The 27,974-nt window shown below is 35.3% G+C and overlaps 1 long non-coding RNA gene across 5 annotated transcripts in view; it reads right to left on the bottom strand.

Moving 5' to 3' along the window:
* LOC139008750 (uncharacterized) overlaps positions 1-27,974 on the bottom strand; it is a 125,926-nt gene that overhangs the window by 23,325 nt on the left and 74,627 nt on the right. For all 5 annotated transcript variants that reach the window (XR_011471206.1, XR_011471209.1, XR_011471208.1 and 2 more), the window contains one exon: positions 14,640-14,774. This is a non-coding gene — a long non-coding RNA (uncharacterized lncRNA). The remainder of the gene's footprint in view (positions 1-14,639; positions 14,775-27,974) is intronic.

Here is a 27,974-nt window from a genome sequence, read left to right on the forward strand (position 1 = left end):
CATTTTAAACTTGCAAAAAAGTTGCAGGCTTAGTACTATAAAGAACTCCTGTATGTGCTTGACCCAGATTGTTAACATTTTGCCATAACTGCTTTATCATTCTTTCCTGCCACCCCCTTCTCCTCTTTCCTCTCTCTCTCTCTCTCTCTCTCTCTCTATATATATATATATATATATATATATATAAAATCTTTTATTTTCTAAATTGTTTGAAAGCTACAAACACCATGTTCCATTCCTCTAAATATTTCAGTAAGGCTTTTCCAAGAACGAGGATGTTCACTTACATAAATTTAATACCTGCATGATGCTATTATCTGATTTAGAAATGAATTTAAATTGAGTTAATTGTCCCCCAAATGCCCTTTACAGCAACTTTTGTTTTTCTGGTCCAGAATCAGCCTTCCTCTGTCTTTCACAACATTAATACTTATGAATAGTACCAGCAATTTCCTTTATTAAAATTCCCCAGTTTTGCCGTAGCCGGTTTGGCTCAGTGGATAGAACGTCGGCCTGCGGACTGAAGGGTCCCAGGTTCGATTCCGGTCAAGGGCATGTACCTTGGTTGTGGGCACATCCCCAGTGGGAAGTGTGCGGGAGACAGCTGATCAGTGTTTCTCTCTCATCAATGTTTCTATCTCTCTATCCCTCTCCCTTCCTCTCTGTAAAAAAATCAATAAAATATATTAAAAAAAAAAATTCCCCAGTTTGGGTTTCTCTAATATTCCCTCATACGTTTTTGGTAGTATATTATACTAGAGGCCCATTGCATGAAGAGATTCCTGCAATAGGCCTTCCTTCCCCTGGCTGCCGGCACCAGTTTTCCTCCAGCACACGGGACCCAGGCCTTTGCTCCGGCCGAAGCAGAGACGCCAAGCCTCTTCGGTCTTCAGTCGTCTTCAGTCTTCAGTCTTCACTCTGGGCCTGCATATGCAAATTAACCGCCATCTTTGTTGGGTTAATTTGCATACTCATCCTGATTGGCTGGTGGGCATAGCAGAGTGACACCAATTTGCATGTTTCTCTTTTATTGGTGTAGATAAGTGATGTTGTGTTCTTTTTGGTGTGTTGCATCAGGAAGCACATGATTGGTTTGCCCAATATTGACATTATTAACTTTAACTACTTAAATAATTAAGGGGGTGTCTACCAGGTTATTCCATAGTAAAGTTCCTATTTTTCTTTGTAATTAAAGAGTAACTCATGGAGAGATACTTCTAAGACTATAAATATCTCTGTCCTCAATAGATTCTCACCCACTGGTTTTACCTTCACTGATGATCTTGTCTGATAGTTAAAATGGTTGCATTTACCACTTCTCTCACACTTAATGGTTGGCATACTATTCCATTATATTTGTTTGTTATAAGTGTGGACTCAAGGATTTTTTAAATTAATGAATTAAAACTTATTGACCTCATTATTTTGAAGCTCAAAATGTCTCTGATTTGGCCAGTGGAAACTCCTTTATTCTAATTCCTGTGAGTTTTTTTACATGTCCCTATCATTTTTTGAGATGAAACATCATTTTTATTGATTGATATTTGGGATTGATTTCCAAACAATGCTTTCAAAAGTTTGAAACTCACATGAAATCAAAGCAGTAATCAAGAAAATCCCAGCAAACAAAAGTCCTAGACCAGATGGCTTCATAGGCGAATTGTACTAAACTTTCAAAGAAGATCTAACACCTATGTTCCTCACACTATTCCCAAAAAAATTCAAGAGGAGGGAAGACTCCCAAAGTCATTTTATGAGGCTAACATTATCCTAATTCCAAAACCAGATAAAAATACGACAAAGAAAGAAAATTATAGGCCAATAACCCTAATGAACATAGGTGCTAAAATACTAAACAAAATAGCAAACCAGATTCATCAGTACATGAAAAAGATCATACACCATGATCAAATGGGATTTAGTCCAGGGATGCAAGGTTGGTACAATATCTACAAATCAACATGTGATACACCACATAAACAAAATGAAGGATAAAAATCACATGATCATATTAATTGATGCAAAAAGAGTATTTGATAAATTCCAACATCCATTTCTGATTAAAAAACAAAAAACTCTCAGCAAATGAGGAATTAAAAAAAAGATACCTCAACACCATAAAGGCCATCTATGACAAAACCACAGCCAACCTCATACTCAATGGGCAAAAATTACTAGTATTTCCCTTAAGATCAGGAACAAGACCAGGATGTCTGCTTTTATACCTTATTCAATATATTACTGGAAGTTCTAGCCATAGCAATCAGATGAGAACAAATAAAAGGCATAAAAATTGGAAAGATCAGAGGAATTGAATAAATAGACTTCAAGTCATGTGGCTCTTGTGAATGAATGAATATATATACATAAAGTTTGAAACCCACTTTGACAAAAACAAACATTTTTCTCCAATTTTCCTTATTTTGAGTCAGGTTTGTGTAAAAGTACCTAGAATATAGAGAAGATTAAGAATAAATGATGGTAGCCCCTTTGTTTCTGTGGCCACATTGGCCAACATGATGTCTCTCCAAACTGCCAGGTGTGCTCATGTGCATCCACTGTGCCCTTTTCCTGGGAACCTCCTTCCCATGCACCTGAAGGGCTCATTCCCAAATCTTCAAGTCATAGCTCAACAGCCCCTTCTCAGGAGGCATTCCCTGACCACCTTCATTATATTTAAAGCACTGTTTGGAAACCCCTTCGATAGTAACCTCTTCATTCCTAAAGCTTCATTTCAAAGCAAGATTTAAGATGACAATTAGGTGCAAGTCGGAAGCATGATCTTAACCTTTACTGGCTTATTTCACCCTAGTGGATTGACAAACTTTCTAAAGTGTTTTTGCTGGTGTACACATAGTGCTTCTGGGTAATGGAAACAAAGTAGATGTTACCCACCCTGCTGCTTTTGATTTCTTTGATTCCTTATTCAATTCACTTCCTTATTTCATAGAATACATCTACTTCTCTATCACTTTGCTATGAATTAATCTAATTTGAAAGTTGTTTTCTCCTATATAAAAGCAATAATAAATAAGAATAATGTAGAACTGTTTTTCTTTTCCTATGGAACACTCTCTAAAAGAAAATCTTTTTAACTATATAACATTCATAATTTCCTTTTCCCAAGTAAGTCTTTAAAAAACAAACAAAAAGAAAACCTTCAACAAGTATCATAGATAACAGCCAACATGGAAGAGACAGCCATAGGCTTTACAAATAATCAAGTGCTTTCACTCACATTCAGCAGAGAAACACTTTCCCTGAGCACACTGCATCAATAATACAATTCAACATGACTGCGTTTCATAGATGAGGGTTAAAGGTGTCCTTGCTAAAATACACAGCAAGTTCTGTCAATTACTGAGCTTGCCCAAAGCAAACTCAATAAGTGGTTACTACCATCAGTTTCTTAGCAGGTCTTAAGTTTTTCAACTACTTAGCTAGTCTGTTTCTAAAACTACTAACATACTAAAAACGTTCAAAAGGGTATTATTTCCAACTGCTACAGTAAGGGCATATAGGGTGGCTGACTTTTCCCTTCAATGTTTGTTTTTTCTTAAGTTACATAACAGAAATCTTTTAAGTAAGATGCTTCAGCAAAGCAGAATCAACACATTTTTCAACATTGTAAATAAGTAAATGTTTACAAGCCACAAAATGATGACCCACCTCATTATATAAGATTCTACCAACAGTAGATAATTTTGATAGACTATCAAGAATGGTTGTGCATAAACTTTAATAACCTCAAAAAACTTGTTTTCAGCATGTCAAGATCTGTTAAGCACCTTCTAAACACAAATATTCATTTTATAATTCATTTCTGGAATTTTAAGTTAGGAATGGATGACTTCTCATGAGGATCGTATCTATCCTAACCTTTTTAATGTCTTAATTTAGCAAAACCAAAAACACATTTGATCAAAACACATTTTAAGCCATTTCTCAAAATTTGTACACAGGTATATTTCAAAAACAATTTATTTAATGTGTTTCTGGTTCATTTACACTTTGCACATCAAAATGTGTTTTTTTATAAGAGTGCTCTAAAATGCCTTATAAGATTGGGTTTTATAATACATTGAAACACATTTTATAATGCATTTGGAGAGAGAAAGTTGCTCTAAAAACTTGTAACTCAAAATTACTAATTTGACTTGAATGGAGTCTACACGTGGCCAAATATTTCCATACTCTCAACCAACTTTTAACATTTATAACTCTATAGGCCAAATATAGCTACAATGGATGAGGACAGTGGGGAGGGGGGTAAGGGCAGAGGGTGGGGTGGGAACCGGGTGGAGGGGAGCTATGGGGGGGAAAAAGAGGAACAACTGTAATAATCTGAACAATAAAGATTTAATAAATAAAAAAAAGACAAATATAGCTACAATGTAATTGAAGGATATTTTTCACCTTATCTAGGCCGCATTTCCAAAACTGTGTTCTCTGGAACACTCATGTCTCAAGAGATGTCCGGAGGAGTGCATGAGTAGAAAGTGGTTAGGAGTATAGTCAACAAAGTATGGGAAGGGCTGAGACAAACAAAATAAACAGATTTCTTTACTAAAGATTTCTTAGAACCTTTATGTGCATAATGAATATTCAAGAGAAAGATATAGGAAGCAATGTTTCTCAAACTTATTTAACAATGGAACTCTTTTAATAAACCTCTTAACATGTTCTGTAAAAAATTTGGGCCCTGGTCGTTGTGGCTCAGTTGGTTGGGTGTTGTCCCATGAAATGAAATTAAAAGCTAGCTCTTTGAAAAGACTGATAAAATTGATAAACTAGCTAGTCAGGTCAAGAAAAAGAAATTATCAAGAACAAAAATGGAAACGGAGAAATCACCATAGATATTATAAACAAAAGACAATAGTAAGATAAAATCATGAATTATTTTATGCCAGTAAATTTGAAAATTTAGATGAAATGGACAAATTCCCTGAAAGAAATGAGTTGCCAAAGCTGAGTAGTCCTACATATTTAAAACTTTATCACAAAGAAAACTTGAGGTCTAGATGGCTTCACTTATGATTTCTACTAAACGTTTAAGGTAGAAATATCAACTCTAAAAAACTGTTTCAGAAAATGCAAGCAGAGTAAACAAAAGAGAATGCTGGGACAAGAGAGAGCAAACCCTGTAAGGAGCCACTATGAAGCTCCAGTTGACTTTTACCATATGGAAATTTGGTTCCAGTGTTGTCAGATCATTTTTTCCCAAAAAGAAATCTACCCAAATCAAAACGACAATAGAGTACTATCTCACACCTGTCAGAATGGCTATCATCAACAAATCAACAAATGACAAGCGCTGATGAGGATGCAGAGAAAAAGGAACCCTCGTGCACTGCTGGTGGGAATGCAGACTGGTGCAGCCACTCTGGAGAACAGTATGGAGTTTCCTCAAAAAACTAAACCCAGTGATCCCACTTCCAGGAATATATCCCAAGAAACTAGAAACCCCAATCAGAAAGGATATATGCACCCCTATGTTCAGAGCGGCACAATTTATCATAGCTAACATTTGGAAAGAGCCTAAGTGCCCATCAGCAGATGAGTGGGTTAAAAAACTGTGGTACATCTACACAATTTAATACTACGCTGCTGTAAAATAGAAGGAATTCTTACCATTTGCAATTGCATGAATGGAAATGAAGAGCACTATGCTAAGTGAAATAAGCCAGTCAGAGAAAGATAAATATCACACGATCTCACTCATTTGTGGAATATAATGAACAACATAAACTGATGAACAGAAACAGATCCAGAGACAGAGAAGCATCAATCAGACCGTCAAACCTCAGGGAAGGTAGGGGAGGGTGGGGGTAAGGGGGAGAGGTCAACCAAAGGACTTGTATGCATGCATATAAGCCTAACCAATGGACACAGACACCAGGGGGGTGAGGGCATGAGTGGGAGGGGGTGGGGGGGGCAACGGGGGGATAAGGACACATATGTAATATCTTAATCAATAAAGAAATATATATATATATATATATAAAAAGAAAAAATAATTTTTTTTCAATTTAATAAAAAAAAAAGAAAGAAACCTGCCCAGCCCATAGGGCTCAAGGTTGAGCACAGACTCATGAACAGGAGGCCACAATTCAATTCTAGTCAAGGGCACATGCCTGAGTTGCAGGCTCTATCCCCCGTGGGGGGAGTGCAGGAGGTAGCCAATCAAAGATTCTCTGTCATCATTGATGTTTCTATCTTCTCTTTCTCCTTTCCTCTCTCTGAAATCAATAAAAACATATAAAAATGAGATAATAGAATTAAAAGTTCTTTGAGTGATACTTATTTCTTTAAAAGAGAAATTTGGAAATTAAGCTTTTTATATGAATTTTCCCAACTTTTGAAATACTTCCCAAGCAAAAAGCACTTCTGTGGGTCAAATTCAGCCTATGGATTTACAACATCTGGCACAGAAGACAGATTTAAAACATCTTAAAAAAAAAAAAAAAAAAAAAAAGACTTTCTCGCCTCCCAGACTTGAAGAAAATTCCCTGTAAGTAAGAAAAGAAGAATCAAAGGAACAATGGATAGATTGTTTTTACAAAAGAACAGAGGCAATCTGCATCCCATGCCCTAAGCACAGGAGGCAGGAAGATCACACAGAATTGGATGGATACTGTGAGAGGCAAACAAGGTTATTAGCCTCATTGCATTTCCCAGGACCCCTCCAGCCGCAAAGAGACTTAGACAAGTAGCTCTCTCTGAGAATTCTCCATGGTCTTAACGGAGTTCGGGGACCAGAGAAAGATCGCACTCTAATCAGCAGCATGAAAATTGCAGGAAGAGTTGCTCTACCAGCTAAAACCTTGTGGATGAGAATGTGGGCTAAGTCAGCAGCAATGGGTGGCCACCAACTAACCTCAGAAACAAAATGAAGGATGAATATTTCAACAGATGCCCCCACTGTGGAAAGACGGAGATGTCCAATAGGACCCGCCACCCCCACCCAAGAATTAACAGAGCACTAGGAAAAGGTAAGAGACCCCTCATTAACATTAAAATTTCCGTCTTCTGTGCAGAATATGGGTTCAAAAATAGAAACTGAGTTATAAAAAAATAACAAAAAGCATACTTTGAACATGTGACATTGTAGACTGAGATACATTTCCATAGTCTGCTGCAGGCAAAGAGGTTATCAAGGGATGGGGAATCATTTTGTTTTATTTACTTTCTTTAGATGAATTATACCAAATAAATATTGAATTTGATAATATGCTCTACAAATAGGCCACAAGAGCATAAGACTCTGAATCACTACTACTCGGATTACAGAACTAAGCCCTTCAGATGACCTCTGTAACAATTTTACTAGATAAACTCTGCTATCAAACACATTAAGTTTCCCAAACTCGTTTTCAAGGACGAAGTGATTAGAACTCATTCATTCTTCAACTATTTAAATAAATATAATAACAATACAGCCAGAATTTATTGGCTTACATTGGAAAAAGTACAGGTTTGAGACATTAACAAGGAGGAAGCAGAAGTTGTCACAATGTGTGTGTGTGTGTGTGTAAAATTATATCTCCCATTTTTCAAAAATGACCACGTAGTCTTTTAATTTTCAGAAAATAATTAGAAAGTATGTGTTTTAAAATAGAAGCCATCTTTTCAATTATTGCTTTAGTATATTCTTAGAAATTTAATTGCCTAGTTAATCATGATTAATACTTAGATCTACACTATTGCAATTACCCCAATCATTCAGGCAAAGTGCCTATTTTAGTGTGAGTAATTAGCCAAGTGCTTCCTGCAGCTGTGGCACAACAGGACCTCTGAGGTTCAGTTTTCTTCTCTGTAAAATGGGGACAAATACCTGCACAGGCTAACATTTTCGAAAGTATCTACCCCAGTGTCTTATACAAAAATATTTGCTGGTTAGCCACCACTGACTTCACTTCTAATGGTCTCTGAAAGAGCTAATCAATGAAATCTTTCTAGGAAAACAATCACCTATTCCATCACAGTACTGTGTACTCTTCCACGGGTACAATAGTGCAAGCTGTCCTTGAACACCACTTCCCATTCCTACTACACTATTTAAATTAATAAATGCAACTGGGTAAGTGCCTATGACTTCTCCAGATCCTTTGCAGTTCTGCTTTTATATAAGAAAATATTGAGTGCAATGAGTCCATATTGCCTGTCTGCTCTCAAGTCTCTAAGTGTGATGCTATTTAAAATAAAATCCTATTACTTCATTGTGGTCTATCAGCCAAAGTCTTATCCTCATTTCCTACCACTCTCCCTTCCATCCACTATGCTTCTTGCTGATCCTTGGACACACCATACATATGCCTTTACACTTGACTCATCTTCCTGCCAGGCACATACTGCCCTGAAACTGACATATTTGTTCCCCACACTTCATTCAGATTCCTACTTAAATATCACCTCTGTCAAGAAAACTTCCTTGACTACCCTTTCTAAAGTAACATACTCTTATTTTCTATCACCTTCATCCGCTTTTTCCCCCCATAACAAATCAAATATACATTTATTCATCTGTTGCAATGTAAGTTCCATGAGGATTGAGACTTCATCTCACTGACTATATTATATCTCCAGAGCCTGGAACATTGCCTGGTATAAAGTGACACAGAGCCCTAGCTGGGTGGCTCAGTTGGTTGGAGCATTGTTCCGTACACCAAAAAGGTTGCAGATTCAATTCCCAATTCGGGCACATACTGAGGTTACAGATTTGATTCCTGATAGGGATGCATACAGGAGGCAACAAATCAATGTCTCTAATGTCAATTTCTCTCTCTCTCTCTCTCTCTCTCTCTCTCTCAAAAAAAAAAAAAATTATAAAGTGACAATGAATTATCATTGACAGTAAATCTGTTTGAATTAACTAAGTGGGAAAATTTGAATATTCCAGGAAAGCTTTCAGCAAATGCTACTGACAGTGGAATAGGAGTAAGAAGGCCTGAGCAGTAGAATGGAGAAAATTACCTTATTTTGTATCCCACCCTCTTTCTCTCCTCATCTTCTTTCCCTTCATGTTTCCTCTCTCAGTATCTACCCACTTTTGCCACCTCTTTTCCTCCTTCTCTTTTGCTTCCTCGGCCACAAATTGTTTTTCACTTGTATATTCCCCTTAAAGAGGATTTTCCCCCCCCTGTGAATCAGCAGTCTCAATAAAAGAAAAGCTCTCTAATAAGAAACTGTTAAGAGTATATTTGACATTCTGCCCTGGCCAGGTGACTCAGGTAGCTGGAGCATCATCTGTACACCAAAAGGTTGTGGGTTCAATACCTGGTCAGAGCACATACCTAGGTTATGGATTCGTCCTAGTTGGGGAGCATATAGGAGGCAACTGGTTGATGTTTCTCTCTCCCTTCTCTCTCTCTAAAATCAATGTAGCCCTAGCTGATTTGTCTCAGTGGATAAAGTGTTGGCCTGTGGACTGAAGGGTCCGGGTTCAATGCCAGTCAAGGGCACATGCCCAGGTTGTGGGCTCAATGCTCAGTGGGGGGGCGTGCAGAAGGCAGCCAATCAATGATTCTCATCATTAATGTTTCTATCTCTCTCCCTTTCCCTTCCTCACTGAAATCAATAAAAATATATTTAAAATAATAATAATAAATAAAATCAATTTAAAATATGTCCTCGGGTGAGGTTTTAAAAATACCAAAACAAAAAAAAGTGTATATTTGACATTCCTTTACATGCCAAGGATAACACCAACATTGTCATCATCAGTATCAAGTACTCATCAGGAAGGCAACAGACTGAAGCAAAGAATCATGAAGCCATTCCCTTTCACCTGCTACATCAAGAATTCTACGTGCTACAAATTCAAGAAGATTGAAATCATAAAAAGCTTCTTCACAGACCACGATGGCATAATGTTAGAAATAAACTACAATAAAAACAACCCAAAATACTCAAACACTTGGAAGCTGAATAGCATGTTATTAAATATTGATTGGGTTACCGATGACATCAAAGAAGAAATTAAAAACATCCTGGACACTAATGACAATGAAAACACAACAATCCAAAACCTCTGGGACACAATGAAAGCAGTCCTGAGAGGGAAGTTTATAGCTCTACAGGCCTATCTCAAAAAACAAGAAAAAATGGTAGTCAATCATCTAACTCTACAACTCAAAGAATTAGAAAGAGAGCAACAAGAAAACCCCAGAGTGAGCAGAAGGAAGGAGATAATAAAGATTAGAGCAGAAATCAATGAAATAGAGACCAAAAAAACAATACAGAAAATCAATGAAACCAAGAGCTGGTTCTTTGAAAGGATAAACAAGATTGACAAACCCCTAGCCAGGCTCACCAAGAAGCAAAGAGAGAGGTCCCAAATAAACCAAATCAGAAATGATAGAGGCGAAATAACAACAGACCCCACAGAAATACAAATGATTGTTAAACAATACTACGAGCAACTCTACTCCAACAAACTGGACAACCTGGAGGAAATGGACAAATTCCTAGAAAAATACAACATTCCAAAACTCAATCAGGAAGAATCTAAAAACCTCAATAGGCCAATAACTATGGAAGAAATTGAAGCAGTCATCAGAAAGCTTCCAGCAAACAAAAGCCCAGGGCCAGACGGCTTCACAGGGGAGTTCTACCAAACATTCAAGGAAGAACTAAAACCTACCCTCCTCAGACTACTACAAAAAATTCAAGAGGAAGGAACGCTTCCAAGCTCATTCTATGAAGCCAGCATCACCCTAATACCAAAACCAGGTAAAGACATCACAATGAAAGAGAATTACAGGCCAATATCCCTCATGAACATAGATGCCAAAATCCTCAACAAAATCTTAGCAAATCGGATCCAGCAGTACATCAGAAGGATCATACACCATGACCAAGTAGGATTCATCCCAGAGATGCAAGGATGGTACAACATCCGTAAATCAATAAATGTGATACATCACATAAACAAATTGAAAGAAAAAAACCACATGGTCATATCAATTGATGCAGAAAAAGCATTCGACAAAATCCAACACCCATTTTTGATAAAAACTCTCAGCAAGGTGGGAATAGAAGGATCATACCTCAACATAATAAAAGCCATATATGACAGGCCCACTGCCAACATCATACTCAATGGACAAAAACTAACACCATTTCCCCTAAGAACAGGAACAAGACAGGGATGCCCACTCTCACCACTCCTGTTCAACATAGTACTGGAAGTATTAGCCATTGCAATTAGGCAAGAAGAAGGAATAAAAGGCATCCAAATTGGAAAAGAGGAAGTAAAACTGTCCTTATTTGCAGATGACATGATATTATACATACAAAACCCTAGAGACTCCATCAAAAAGCTACTAGACTTAATACATGAATTTGGCAATGTAGCAGGATACAAAATTAACCCCAAGAAATCTGAGGCATTTCTATACACCAACAGTGAACTTTCAGAAAGGGAGATCAGAAAAACAATCCCATTTACCATCGCACCAAAAAAATTAAGATACCTAGGAATAAACTTAACTAAAGAGGTTAAAGACCTCTACTCAGAAAACTACAGGACGTTGAAAAAAGAGATAGAGGAAGACATAAACAGATGGAAGAACATACCATGTTCTTGGATTGGTAGAATCAACATCATTAAAATGTCCATACTACCCAAAGCAATCTATACATTCAACGCACTTCCCATTAAAATACCAATGGCCTTCTTCAAAGATCTAGAACGAACTCTCCAAAAATTCATCTGGAATAAAAAAAGACCCCGAATAGCTGCAACGATCCTGAGAAAGAACAAAGTAGGTGGGATCTCAATGCCAGATATCAAGCTGTATTACAAAGCCACTGTTCTCAAAACTGCCTGGTACTGGCACAAGAACAGACATATAGATCAGTGGAATAGAATAGAGAGTCCAGAAATTAGCCCGAACCAATATGCTCAATTAATTTCTGACAAAGGAGGCATGAACATACAATGGAGCCAAGATAGTCTCTTCAATAAATGGTGTTGGGAAAATTGGACAGACATATGCAAGAAAATGAAACTAGACCACCAACTTACACCATACACAAGAATAAACTCAAAATGGATAAAGGACTTAAATGTACGACAGGAAACCATAAAAATTCTAGAAGAATACAAAGGCAACAAAATCTCAGACATATGCCAAAACAATTTCTTCACTGATACAGCTCCTAGGGCAGTTGAAACTAAAGAGAAACTGAACAAATGGGACTACATCAAAATAAAAAGCTTCTGCACAGCAAAAGAAACCATCAACAAAACAACAAGAAAACCCACCTCGTGGGAAAACATATTTGCCAACGTCATATCGGATAAGGGCTTAATCTCCAAAATTTATAGGGAACTCATACAACTTAACAAAAAGAAGATAAACAATCCAATCAAAAAATGGGCAAAGGATCTAAATAGACACCTTTCAAAAGAGGACATTCAGAAAGCCAAGAGACATATGAAAACATGCTCAAAGTCACTAATCATCCGAGAGATGCAAATCAAAACAACAATGAGGTACCATCTCACACCTGTCAGAATGGCCATCATCAACAAATCAACAAACGACAAGTGCTGGAGAGGATGTGGAGAAAAAGGAACACTTGTGCACTGCTGGTGGGAATGCAGACTGGTGCAGCCACTATGGAAGGCAGTATGGAGGTTCCTCAAAAAATTGGAAATGGAACTCCCATTTGACCCTGTGATCCCACTACTAGGAATATATCCCAAGAAACCAGAAACACCTATCAGAAAGGATATATGCACCCAGATGTTCATAGCAGCACAATTCACCATAGCTAAGATCTGGAAACAGCCTAAGTGCCCATCAGTAGATGAATGGATTAGAAAACTGTGGTACATCTACACGATGGAATACTATGCTGCTGTTAAAAAGAAGGAACTCCTACCATTTGCAACATCATGGATGGAACTGGAGAGCATTATGCTAAGTGAAACAAGCCAGTCAATGAAGGAAAAATACCACATGATCTCACTCATTCATGGATAATAAAGACCATTACAAACTTTTGAACAATAATAGATACAGAGGCAGAGCTGCCTCAAACTGATTGTCAAACTGCAGTGGGAAGGCCAGAGAGAGTTGGGGGGCAGGAGGGAGGGGAGTAAGAGATCAACCGAAGGACTTGTATGCATGCATATAAGCATAACTAATGGACATAAGACACTGGGGGGTAAGGGAGGGTAGTGGTTTGTCAAGGGCGGGGGGGGGAAAAAGGATACTTATGTAATACCCTTTGTAATACTTTAAGAGGAAAAAAAAAAAAAAAAAAGAAAAAAAAAAAATTTTAATAGAAGATTAGTTAAATAAGTCATGGTACATCCATATAATATATAACAATGCCGCTGTGAAGAAGGAAGAATTATATCTACATGCAGTGACTTGAATAGTGATTATTGGGTTAAAAAAAAAAGCAAGTTACAGAATATGATCTTATTTTGTATTTAAACATTGAAAAGGGGTAGCCTATAAGTAGATATATGTTTACATATGTTTGCATATATAAAAAAAGTGGGGATTATATGATTGTGTGGAATAATGTGGAAAACTATGTGTATGGAAAAAATATGGAAGGACACATGGGAAATTGTTGACCTTGGTTACTCCAGAGGGTGGTTGGAATGGGTAAGAAGATTAATTTTTCATAAACTATGTATTGTTTTATTTATAAACACGAATTATTCTTATAACTTTAATAAAGAAGAATAAAATATATTGTAAAAATAAAAAAAAAAAAAAAAAAAAAAAAAAAAAAAAAAAAGAATTCTACGTGCTAAGTCTAGTGCTGATCTGGCACCGTATAGCTATTACAATATTATTGACTATATGATTATTTTATAACTACCAATTTGTACTTCTTAATCCCTTCACCCTTTCAACCACTATGCTATAGACCTGAAACTAATATAAAATATTACATGTCAACTATAATTGAAAATTTAAAGAAAAAAAGAATTCTGAATGCTTTGGGATTTCATCTGCTTAATTTTCTTCTCTTCTTTCTCCAGAATATATCTTTAAAATATAACCAACTTTTTTTTAGCTTTTCTGAGATATAATTAATATTTTTAATTACACATATTTAATGTATATATTTGGAGAGTTTGAACAGAGGCATATACCCATGAAACTATCACCATAATCAAGCTACTATAAATACATCTATCATCTCCAAAAATTTCTTTATATTCTTTTGTGGTTTTGTTTTTGCTCGTGGTAAGAACACTTAACATGAAATTTACCCTCTTAACATATTTTGTGCATAATAATATACTGTTAACTATAGGCAGTGTTATACAACAGACAACATGTTTGACTTCTATCTCACATTCCATTACAAAAAACTATGCCACATCCAGTAATATATATTTGCCAAAAATCTAATGCCAGGCTTAGATTTTTTTTAATTAAGTTGACCCTGGTGCTTATCAGAATAAATGAAAACTGGCAAGCAGTCCCATAGGCTTATAAATAATTGTGTATATGTGCCTCACCCCACCCCTCACCAAATGACACTGAGCTTGGTGTTTAAGTGTACTCTTTGAAGAATAATTCCTAATACATTAGCAGCAACCAACAAAATAATATCTATTAATTTCAGTCAAGTACCTCCCAAAATTCAGAAGGTTGACTTACTCATTTTGAAATCCTTCTGTAGGAGGTTACAGTAGAAGATGATTTCTATAATTCAAAATCAATCTTGAGAAAGTAAATTGTAAATCAACATTTTAGGAGAAATTCATTGTGAAGTTCATGTTTTTCCCATTAATCCTAGAGAACAAAGAAAAATCAAAGCAAAAAACATGGGTTTAATTTTTTAAGTATCAGGCATATTTACAAGTGATAAGGCATTAAGATTTATAAACTACATGATGACCTACTTAGAGCTAATCAATATATTCAATAACAAACAAGATACCCAGTCTTAAATAATGTATTCCATTATATTGGTAACTATGCTTAAATTAATTCCAATTATAACCATAAGCTCAAGACTTAAGAGAAAAGTAAGTTAATTCTATAAATGAAATATCAAAAGCCAAGAGTATTAATCTTCTCCATGTCTTTCCCTGTTTCCTTTTCCCAGTTCCCCATACCCACATCCCCTGTCTCTCTCATTATACATTCAAGTCTAGAATACTATGAAGTCTGATAGGGTTAGCGTAAAATGTGTATAACTAGCAATGTGACTTTACTATTCATTTTTCTAAATCCCAAAACTGAAGGATGCTAATACCCATGTAAAAGACTGAAACAATATATATGATATATATGCCCCAGTGCATGGATTTGTTCATATTGAAAGGTAATTAATTAGAAGTTGGCCAGTGGGAAAGGACTGGGTGAGATGGGCCAGACACGACCTGGAGCCAGAGCCAACCTCCCGCAGTCACTCCCCCAGTTGGTGGCTCGAAGGGTGTCAGTGGAGTGAGCAGGGTCCCTCCAGCAGGTGGGGTCCCTCAGCCTGGCCTGCAGGGATCGAGCCAAAACTGGCTCTCCAACATCCCTCAAGGGGTCCTGGATTGTGAGAGGGTAGTTCTCAGGTGACGCACCCTGGAATCGGGCTCCCTCCTCTCTGGTTCCAGGGTGTGTCACCCGAGAACCACTGCTGCCAAGTCACCACAGCTTGGCAACTCGTGCGTTGAGCATCTGCCCCCTGGTGGTCATTGCGTGTCATAGCTACCAGTTGGACAGATGGTCGCTTAGCCTTTTATATATAGAAATATGTCTCTCCTCACCCCTCACCAAAGCTGTGCATTCACTGACATATATTCAATATAAAATGTGAAAGTACAGAATGTAAGAACTATTTGTAATCATTTGTATTAGCTCCACAACATATTTACTAATAGTAAAGGGATAGGTCCAAATTTATGTTAGCAGCCTAATGTAGCTTAAAACAAAATACATCTTCCTAAAGCAACAGTTCTCAACCTGTGGGTCGTGACCCCTCTGGGGGTCGAACGACCCTTTCACAGGGGTCGCCTAAGACCATCGGAAAACGCATATATAATTACATATTGTTTTTGTGATTAATCACTATGCTTTAATTATGCTCAATTTGTAACAATGAAAATACATCCTGCATATCACATATTTACATTATGATTCATAACAGTAGCAAAATTATAGTTATGAAGTAGCAACAAAAATAATTTTATGGTTGGGGGTCACCACAACATGAGGAACTGTATTAAAGTGTTGTGGCATTAGGAAGGCTGAGAACCACTGTCCTAAAGAATTCACATTGTAAAATAAATTATAACCCATAAAAAGTAAGTATTTAAAGGACAAAAATATAGAACAATACTAATAGCAAAATATTCTGCTTTTCATGTTCACTAACTTGGTGTTAGCTTAATAAAATCTGACATTACTATCAGCATAGTACATTAAACATGAAAAGGTGTCCAATGTACAAAGAAAATATGAAAATCCCTAATGACAACAGCAAAAACAAAAATTATGTTTTCTCTTTTCCTTTAACATGCCCTCTGTGATAGCTTGAGAACATATGACCCTATTATCTACATACTATAATAAAAATAAAATTACCAGTGTGCCTAGATGGAGACTTCAAAAATAACTAAGGAAAATATTTCTCTGTACCCATAAAAGATTCATCATACAAGACCCAGTTCTCATTTCCTTATGTTAAAAGCTGTATTAAATGCAGATGAACAAGAAAAAAATACCTAAATAACTCTCAGAAGTAGCATACATAGATATTATATCTTTGTTGAAATCTCAAATCTTACATTATCTAAAGATTTAAATCACTTTTAAAATAATTTCTTTAAAATTCTAAACTCATATGGTGTTTAACTTTTTTAGAAGTGAATATATTCCTAATAACATGTTTGTATCTTATGTTACTCATATAAATAAAAGCACACAGTCATTTTAGGGATTAATAGAAAAACAGACATCTGCATGGAACATTTCCCTCATTAGATATTATCATGTTAGCATATTTTTCCTATTTCTGATTTTACTACAAAATAAAATGAGCTGATTTTTATCCCTAAGTTTCTCTATAAAGTATATTGCCAATAATGCAAAGACTTTAATTGCACATTAGAAGAATCTCATGTTCTGATAAAAAATTACTATAGAAAGTATCCCAGAAGAGACCTTATAACACAAGCAAAAATCAAGATAAGATTATGTCAAATTGGCAAACTAGTTACCACTTATACCAAATAGTACTTTGAACATTACTTTTAAATTAAAAGCTATCTTTTTAAAAATTCCTGGCAATTTCACATGAGTCATTAGTGTGTTAGCCTCTTCCTAAATTAGTACCAAATGGAATCAGTTAAAAAAGAATCAATTCGCCAAAAAAGTGAAGGAATGGGAAAAAATATTCCATGCAAATGGAAATGAAAAAAAAAGCTGGGGTAGCAATACTTATATCTGACAAAACAGACTTCAAGACAAAGGCCATAAAGAGACAAAGGACAGTATATAATACTAAAGGGATGGATCCAACAAGAAGATATCACCCTGGGAAACGTATATGCACCCAATATAGGAGCACCTAAATATTTTTTTTTTTTAATTCTTGGTGGACTTTAAGGAAGAGATCAACAGCAATACAGCTATAATGAGGACTTTACGACCTCACTGACATCACTGGATAGATCTTCTAGACAAAAAATTAATAATGAAACAGTGACCTTAAGTGACATACTAGATCAGATGGATTTAATAGATATTTACAAAACATTTCATCCCAAAGCAGCAGAATATGCATTCTTCTCAAGTGCACATGGAACATTTTCAAAGATGCACATGTTAGGACACAAAATAAGTCCCTACAAATTCAAAAATATAAATCATATCAAGCATCTTCTTGGATCACAATGGCATCAAACTAGAAATCAACTACAATTTAAAAACTCAACTGGAGGGTGCAGGAGCAGGCTGGTAGAGGTCAATGAGGGAAAAAGAAGACATGCAATACTTTCGACAATAAAGAATTAAATAAGTAAATAAATAAAATAAAAAACTCAAAACATTCAAACACATGGAGGTTAAATAGCATGTTATTAAACAATAATGGATTACAAATGAGATAAAGGAATAAATAAAAATTTACCTGGAAACAAATGAAAATCTATGGGACACAGCAAAAGGAGGAAAGTTCATAGTATTTCATGCCTAACACAAGAAGCAAGAAAAATCTCACCTAAAAGAACTAGAAAAAGGACAACAAGAAAAGTCCAGAGTAAGTAGAAGGAAGGGAATAACAAAAATGAGAGCAGAAATAAATGACATAGAGACTAATAATAATAATAATGATGATAATGCAAGAGATTGATGAAAGCAAGTGCTGGTCTTTTGAAAAGATAAACAGACTAATGAACCATTAGCCAGACTCATCAAGAAACAAAGATACAGGACCCAAATAAATAAAATCAGAAATGAAAGAGATGAAGTAACAACTGACATCACAGAAATACAAAGGATTGCAAGAAAATACTATGAACAATTAGATGCCAAGAAACTGGACAACCTGGGCATAATGGACAAATTCCTAGAAATATACAATCTTCCAAAACTGAATCAGGAGAATCAGAAAACCTGAATAGACCAATAACAACTAATGAAATTGAAGCAGTGATCAAAAAACTCCCACCAAACAAAAGTTCTGGACCAAACAGCTTCACAGGTGAACTTCATCAAACACTCAAAAAAGAACTAACACCTATCCTCCTCAAACTATTTCAAAAAATTCAAAATGAGGGAAGACTTTCAAATTCTTTTACAAGGCAAGCATTATCCTAATTCCAAAACCAGATAAAGACACAACAAAGAAAGAAAATTATAGGTCAATATTCCTGATGAACATAAATGCTAAAATCCTCAACAAAATATTAACAAATCAGATCCAGCAACACATTTAAAGGATCATACAATATAACCAAGTGGGATTTATTCTGGGGATGCAAGGCTGGTACAATAGTCACAAATCAATAAGCGTGATACATCACAAACACAAAATGAAAGATAAAAATCACATGATCATATCAATAGATGCAGAAGAAAAGTTCTATAAAATCCCTCACCCATTTATGATAAAAACTCTCAGCAAAGTGATAATAGAGGGATCATACCTCAATATAATAAAGGCCATATATGACAAACCTATAGCCAATATACTCAATGGTCAAAAAACGTTTCACTTAAGATCAGGAAAAAGACAGGAATGTCAACATTGTGCTGGAAGTCCTAGCCACAGTGATCAGACAAGAAGAGCTAAAAGGCATCCAAATTGTAAAGAAGGAAGTAAAGTTATTTGCAGATGACATGATATTGTACATAGAAAACTTTAAAGACTCCACACAAAAACTACTAGATTTAATAGTTTTTAATAGATTCCTCATAGTTAAAAGAAAGACAAATAAATGTTTTAACTAATGTTCAACAGGATAATGTCTAATATTGTTTCTGGAAATAACAGGTATGAATAAATACTTGTGGTATTAAACCAAACTAACCTGCGATAACTAATAAAAATAAAAATAGAAACAAATAAGTATCTTCCTGTCACTTCCAAAAGCTAAACACAATATCACTTAAGATAATAAAAATTTATACTTACCAAATTATAATATTAATATTAGACAACTGTTGATCATTAGGTAAAAAAAAAAAAGAGGGGTGGGGGTGGTTACTTCTACACAGAATAAACAGTAATACCATGCTTAGAATGCAGTATGTAGTCCCTAAAAAATTCAATACTATATTGATTAAGGATCTAGAAGTGGATAAAATAATTTTATAATTTTCCATTTTAACTCTTAAAATCAAACAATTGAAAATTTAATCTGAAAGTTACTTCCTTTTAAATGAAGCACTACAGGATTTCTAGAATTTTCCTATTTGGATAAAACTATTTCAAATCATAGCTCCTAATAATTTTATCTGTCATCAGAATTAAATAGCTAAAAAAAAGAATTAAATAGCTGTGGTTTTCATTCTCAAACATATTATCTAAATACATATTTTTATCAATATATAAAACTTATACCATCTATACCATCAAGATGATTAAACCAAGTTAAGGCCCATGTGTCCTATAAATTTTCAAAGAAAAAATTTTTTGCTGGTAAATGTACCAATGGTCAACATTCAGTAAATTAAAAGAGAGAAATACATTTAAACTGCTACAGACAATCAAGGACCAATTGGGATTAAAACATACACACTAAAGTACATAAGTATGCTTAGATAAAACTATATTTAACAATGCTTTAGTATACTCTTAAAGACCACACACACACACACACACACACACACACACTCTTTTAAGATACAAAGGAATTAACACTACCTGGTGGAATAATAGTCTGGTTATGTTAATTTGTGAAAAGCAGACCTCACTCAGCCACTGTTCAAATTTAAACCCTGGCATAGCATGGATAACCCACTTATGGACAATCAAGAAATTAATTACCACCACCACCCCCACTGAAGATCATTTGCACAGTTTGAGTTTAAAATGAGACTAATTTGCCGAAACCGGTTTGGCTCAGTGGATAGAGCGTCGGCCTGCGGACTGAAAGGTCCCAGGTTCGATTCCGGTCAAGGGCATGTACCTGGGTTGCGGGCACATCCCCAGTGGGAGATGTGCAGGAGGCAGCTGGTCGATGTTTCTCTCTCATCGATGTTTCTAACTCTCTATCTCTCTCCCTTCCTCTCTGTAAAAAATCAATAAAATACATATTAAAAAATAAAATAAAATAAAATAAAATGAGACTAATTTATAAAAATTATATTAGTATGCCTATGTCTTCTTTATAAATAATTATAAATAATATAATTTAAATAAACAGAACTAAGAGATGGATCGAAATTATTATATTAGTTAATATTACCTGAGATTATTAACCAAAACAGAATTATAGATAAAAATGAAATGGATTAATAAAACCTGTTAAGTTACACTTATAAAATTAATCTCCTTTAATGTTTCAATAATTATATTTTTCAGGCAATTTTTATGTAAAATTGTCTATCTTGTCACATTTATAACTTGTACAAGATTTTTAAATATAGATCAAATTTTGACCAGTTCATAAAGTAAAAAATTTTTTTAAATTAGATAATAATTTCTGAAAAGTTGTTATTAATTTGTCACAGTGTCTCAGATGCTAAGGTTGCTCATCTCACTCATTGTTATTCTCAGAACCAAGCATAGTGACTAGAGCATTGCAATTTGTAAATCATATCAAGCTGAACATGTATTTTTCAGCAGTCTGAGTCAAATTATTTTTTTAAGAAGATTTCCCTTAACATTTTAGTACATGTATGCCTATGTGGATTTTTCTGGGAAGAGAATCCATATTTTTCATCAGAGATTATATAACACCAAAAATGTTAAAAGCTATAGAACTAAATAAAATATGCACATGCTACCCTGGCCAGTTTTTCTCAATGGTTAGAGCATCAGCCCATGTACTGAAGGGTTGCAGGTTCAATTCCCAGTCAAGAGCACATACATCAGTTGCAGGTTCCCCACCCCAGTAAAGTTGAGGTGGAGGCAACCAATCAATGTGTCTCTCTCACATCAATGTTTCTCTCTTTCTTTTTCTCTCTCTCTCTCTCTCTCTCTCTCTCCCTCTCCTCCCTCCTTTCCACTCTCTCTAGAAATCAGTGAAAAATATATCCTTGGGTGAGGATTAAAATATATATCTATACTAATAATAGAGGAATATGCAAATTGGCTGGGATGTTATCACATAACGACCAATCAGGACGGGGGAAGGGCTTCGGCAGAGAGCACTCAGCACACCTGCACTGGGGGTCTGAAGGGCAGGAGAGGATAGGAGAGCAGATAGGCAATTAGGGCGATCAGGCCAGCAGGGGAGCAGTTAGGGGCATCAAGCAGGCAGGCAGGTGAGCGGTTAGGAGCCAGTGGTTCTGGATTGCGAGAGGGATCCCGGATTGGAGAGGGTGCAGGCCAGGCTGAGGGACCGCCCCCACACACACAAATGTTGTGCACTGGGCCTCTAGTGTGTATGAATATAGGTTGTGCTTCTCAAACACAAAGTAGAGAGCAAAGGCATCTCTAGACATAGTTCAGAAGAGAAAGGTCAACTCTGGAAAAAAAAACAAAGGAGTTTTTGGTTGTGTGTGTTTTCATCTGTTTGCTTGTTGCCCTTGTTGTTTTGCCTATGTTAAACAAAATTAAAAGATTAAAAGATTGCTACAATTCTTCATTTAGTTCAACTGGCACAAATGCAGCCACTGAGACAGTCATAATAAAGCACACTTTAGAACTGAACACTACCAGGGTACATATGTTTCTAGATAATTCTCATGGAATCCAGAGTTTAGCTTATTAAATATTCCTTTTATTAAATTTCGGAATACTTGGTTGGTATAACTCAGTAAAATAGTGGCTAAAACTCACATAATAAAGTAGGCTAGATTTCACATTAATTCTCCCTTTACATCCCACTTAAAATCTTCTTTTACACATATGTAAGTAATACCTTAATCAATAAAGAAAAAAATTAAATTAAAAACATCTTCTTTTAATTCTGAGCATACCTATTTGTAGGTGAATACCATATAGCCCTGCCCCAAGCTCACTGTATATGTCTGTCCTCATACCAACTGCAACTAAAATGCTACAATTCCACATCAGTACATTAAGCAAGAGCTAAGTTTCAGATTTTACACTGTCTGATTACTAAGATCAGATTAGCCCACTACTAGTGGTTTAGTCACTGTATCAGCTATAGTATTAAATCTTTGGATGCAATGAAAGTTAATGCTATTTTTATGCTGTGCAAAAAAAAATCATTCAGTCTGTTTTCCCTTTTTGATTACAGTTCATTTAAGGAAAAAAACGTTGCTGTATGGCTTGACAATGTTTTATGTGTCTTCAGCTGATAGAACACACAAAACGTTTGAATAGGCCCATTTATTTGAGCAGACGTATTAAATAATACTTTAAATGTGAACATGCATGTCATAAATTTTGTAGTCTCTTTAAAGTAGGATAAATCTGGTATTTAAAATAGTCTTTGTTCAAAGCCATTTTTTTCCTAACAGTCATAAAGGGACTCTGATTTGTGCTGCATGAACAATGCCAGCATCATCATTTTAATGTTATCCATATGGGCTTCTAATAATAGATAAGAGTCTACATTTGTATTATATGTCTTAGAGACATTTAAAATCTAGATAAGGAAAGGCTGATTTCATTGGCCCCATAGTTAAAGGAAAGCAGACCCTAATTAAAAGAATTCTGTTCTGAATTAACTAGTTTGACATGTGCTAATTGACAGTTCCTGTGAAATGGTTCTAATTAAAGTCAATATGTCTTTTTCAATTAAAAGGAAATTAAGAATATACTAATATACATTAACAACTTAATCTGCCTTCAATATCCCATACATCAAGCTGCTCCCCCCTCCCCCCAACATTATTGGAGAACCATCTGACATGAATCATCTACTGTTTGCTTATGGTATCTCAGTAATACTTCACACGAGCATAGCATTAGTATATGTCCCCTTGAGGAAGAAGATAACCTGCTTTACTTTTCAGAGCTTCCAACTCTTCAGTTCATTAAAAATAAACCCACCTTTTTTATTCCAAAAAATGGGCGTTCTTAATAAAAATATTTGGTAACTGAAAACAAAGACAAGTGTTCTCAATTAGTTGGTCTTTTTACTATAGGCCTTAGAGGTAATTGCATTCTGCTGGAAAGAAGGCTGGACTATGTTTTCATCATTTGGCTTGATTCAAAGCAAAGCTTGATTTGAGCAACATGCAACAGAAAACATTTTTCAAATCATGTTCTGTTTCCCAAGTGAAACTTTGGGGAAATCTCAGGTGGGAATACTTTGCTTTGTATATACAACAGGAAAATAGAAAGCAAGATTGCTTAAACGCCAGCACTAACAGAAGGCCCATCATATTCATTGAAAATGTAGCATTAGAGAAGCTGTTTATAGCAACATGATTAAATATTCAAATATGCATTACCAAAGCTATGGTGTTAGCAATTTTAATGCTAGTGAAAGTAATATTAAACTCAAGCATCAATACTAATGTACATAGCATTAACATCACATGGAGAACCATGGAATAGATTAAAACTATTTGTTTCTTCATAGATGATTATAATTTAGACATTTTAATTATAAGGAAAAGATTTTTAAAGAAATTTTTATACTATCAATATGCTATAAGCAATCCTTTCATATAATATAGCTTATATTTTGATAGTTCCATCACAACTGCCCCTTTTTCCAGAGTTTAAAACTCAACCATAAAATGTGGCTACTTATAGAAATAGGAAATTATTTTACTTAATTTCACCAAAACTGATTTATTCATATTTAATACAGATCAAAGAAAAAGATAAACAGGTCACTTCCAGGTTTCCACTTTCATTCACTCACATTTTTAAGAGATTAAATTTGCTATCACCTGTAGCATTCTGGGTATGTGTGAGAGAGACAGAGTCAGTCAATCAACCCAAGACTCTCATTGAAAGCATTTTCCCCAAATGTACTCTATTGTTCTTTTCTGAGTACTTACCACAAAATCTTTAATGAAAATCATCTTAAGTGGGACTTTAAAAGCAGTTGAAATCTAGTGAATTTCCAGAATGAGTAAATGCATATTAAACCACGTTCAAAAAAGTACCTCTTTACAGTTATAAATACAATCAGACTCAATAGTCAAAATGCAGTGCTATTTATCACCATGTGGAGCCCCTAGTCTGATTTTTAATCCTAGGATCTTGCTCCTCGAGCTGGCATAGCCTGGAAATGCTGCAGTAACAGTGTGTACTCAGCTTTTTTAAATGGGAGAGAAGCCCATGCAGCAACTTTTCTGCCCAATTAAAGAGCATTGTCTATAGCAGGCCTACACAACATAAGGCCTGCAGACTGCACATAGTCATGAAGCAATTGTTCATGACCCGCCCACAGATGTGAAAAGGGGGAGCAAGTAGAAAGACAGGCAAATGGTACCCCTGTCAGCAATAAGAGACAAGGCTGTTCCACAGACTCCACCTTTCAGGTCACATGTTATAATGACAATAATCCGGATCTAAACTCGGGATGAAAAATCAATGTGGTATGTCAACCCTTCCAACAGAGGTATGTACTGTACCAATGCTGGGCTACTATAAAAACTACCTAAAAAGCAGGAAGAATATTGAGCTGAAAACTAGGAAAACCTTGTGGCATTCACCTGACAGCTTATACTCTTTCAGCAGTCAATAAATATTTATTGATAACCCCCATGGTTTATATTTTCTGTAAGAACTTGTGTGTACCTATTTCTCTTGCCCCTGTCATTCAATTATAAATGGACAACCATAAAACTTATTGTCCAAAGGGAGTGGTATCATGGAAGATGGCAAGGGATGAAGCTCTAGAATTAGTCCCTCCACCAAAACAATTAATGAGCTTGTAGGAACTCTTAGAATAAACTATTTCAGAACTCTTCAGTCTAGTTGAACACTTGAAGCATACAGGGAGTGCTTGACAAAAAAAAGTGCCTGGTAAATTTTGGTGGATTTCAACATTACTCATAGCAGCCACAATCTTCAAGCCCCACTGAAAAAAAAAACAAAAACACAGCGACAATGTCCTGATCCTGATGTAGTTTTCTGGCATCATGGTGGACAATGGGAACCTTCTCCTCCAAAAACCAGGGTTCTGTATTTTGCTCTACTTGGAGTTCGCTAAGGGACCAGCACAGAAGATTCACAGGTATTGTTGAAGAAAGTTAAAGAGTCAGAATACCCTTTAAAAATTGTTTTTTCTTACCAGGTCCAGGCATTTAAGGAAATCTCTGCCAAGTCACTGACTAACCACAGAAATAAAACACGTAAGTTTCAGTGAGCACACATGACAAGGAATACAATCTTTGGGGGGAAAAAAACAGCAACAATTTGGTAAAGTCATTAAACAAATGAACAACTGCAGCCTTCATCAAGTAACGAAAGCAATACTTGATGTAGAGGAGAGAATCTGATTTTCAGAATTACATTATAATATTCAAACTGTTCAGGTCTCAACAAGTAAAGAATACAATTACAAAAAAGAGTAAAGTATGACTCTTTCACAGGAAAAAAATGAAATGGGCAGAAACCTTTCTGAAGAAGCCCAAACATTGAACTTAATAGACAAAGACTTAAATTTATTGCCTTAAATATGCTCAAAATGCTGAAGAAAACTATAGACAAATAACTAAAGGAAATTAGGTAAACTAAGTATGAACAAGTAAGAATAATCAACAAAGAGACATAAATTATTTAAAAGATTAAAGTTGAAGCTAAGTTGATATCAATTCAAACTAGATTTTTATAAACTTAGGATATTCATTGTAATCCCCAAGAAAATAAAAATGTACATAAAGCATTATTATCAAACTGTTGAAAGACAAAGATAGAGAGATTCTTCTAAGCAGCTAAGACAGCAATTCATCACACTTTGGAGAAGTGTCTATTCAGGTCCTTTGCCCATTTTTTAATTGGAGTGTTTGTCTCCCTGGTGTTGAGTTGTATAAGTTCCTTATATATTTTGGAAATTAACCCCTTATCAGATGTTTCATTGGAAAATATGTTCTCCCATACAGTGGGTTCCCTTTTCATTTTGTTAATGGTTTCTTTTGCTGTGCAGATGCTTTTTAGTTTGATGCAGTCCCATTTTTTTTCCTTTGTTTCTTGTGCCCTAGGAGATGTATTACCAAAATATTGCTCCAAGAGATGTCTGAGATTTTTATTGCCTATGCTTTCTTCTAGGATGTTTATGGTTTTGTGACTTGCATTTCAGTATTTTATCCATTTTGAGTTTATTCTTGTTATGGTGTAAGTTAGTGGTCTAGTTTCATTATTTTGCATAAACTGAAACAGTTTTCCCAACACTATTTATTAAAGAGACTATTTTTACTCCTTTGTATGGTCTTGCCACCTTTGTCAAATATTAATTGACCATAGAGATGTGGGTTGATTTCTAGGCTGTCTGTTCTGTTCCATTGATCTATATGCCTATTCTTATGCCAGTACCAGGCTGTTTTGATTACAAAGGCCTTGTAGTATAGTCTGATATCAGGTATTGTGATCCCTCCAACTTTGCTCTTTTTTCTCAAAATTGCTGAGGCTATTCAGGGTCTTTTTTGGGGTCCATATAAATTTTTTGGAATATTTGTTCCAAATCTGTGAAATATGCCCTTGGTATTTTAATAGGAATTGTGTTGAGTCTATAGATTGCTTGGGTAGTATGGACATTTTAATGATGTTTCATTCCATGAACACGGTATAAGCTTCCACTTGTTTGTATCTACCTCAATTCCTTTCTTCAATGTCCTATAGTTTTTCAAGTAGAGGTCTTTTACCTCCTTGGTTAAATTTATTCCTAGGAACCTTATTTTTTTGTTACAATAGTAAATGGATTATTTTCTTAGTTTCTATTTCTGAGAGTTGATTATTGGTGTATAAATATGCTACCAACTTCTAGATATCAATTTTGCATCCTGCTACTTTGCTGAATTCATTCATTAGATCTAGTAGTTTTTTTATGAAGTTGTCATGGATTTCTATGTACAATAGCATGTCATCTGCAAATAATGACAGCTTTACTTCCTCTTTTCCAATTTGGATGTCTTTTAATTCTTCTTATATGATTGCTGTAGCTAGGTCTTCCAGTACCATGTTGAATAAGAGTGGTGAAAGCAGACATCACAGAGAAGGAACACTTTATAATACATTTTATGAGGTCACCATTAACCTGATGTCAAAGACAAACAGATATCACAAGAAAAGTACAGACCAATATCTCTTATGAATATATACACAAAATTCCTCAATAAAATACCACCAAAGCAAATCCAACAGCACATTTAAAAAAATTATACACTATGTCCACGTGGCATTTAACTCAGGAATGAATGGTTGTTCAACATATGAAAATCAATCATTGTAAAACATAC

The sequence above is a fragment of the Myotis yumanensis genome, unplaced genomic scaffold, assembly GCF_028538775.1.
Source record: "Myotis yumanensis isolate MYYU_CA2020_CCGP unplaced genomic scaffold, mMyoYum1.0.hap1 SCAF_4, whole genome shotgun sequence".
Classification (NCBI taxonomy): domain Eukaryota; kingdom Metazoa; phylum Chordata; class Mammalia; order Chiroptera; family Vespertilionidae; genus Myotis; species Myotis yumanensis.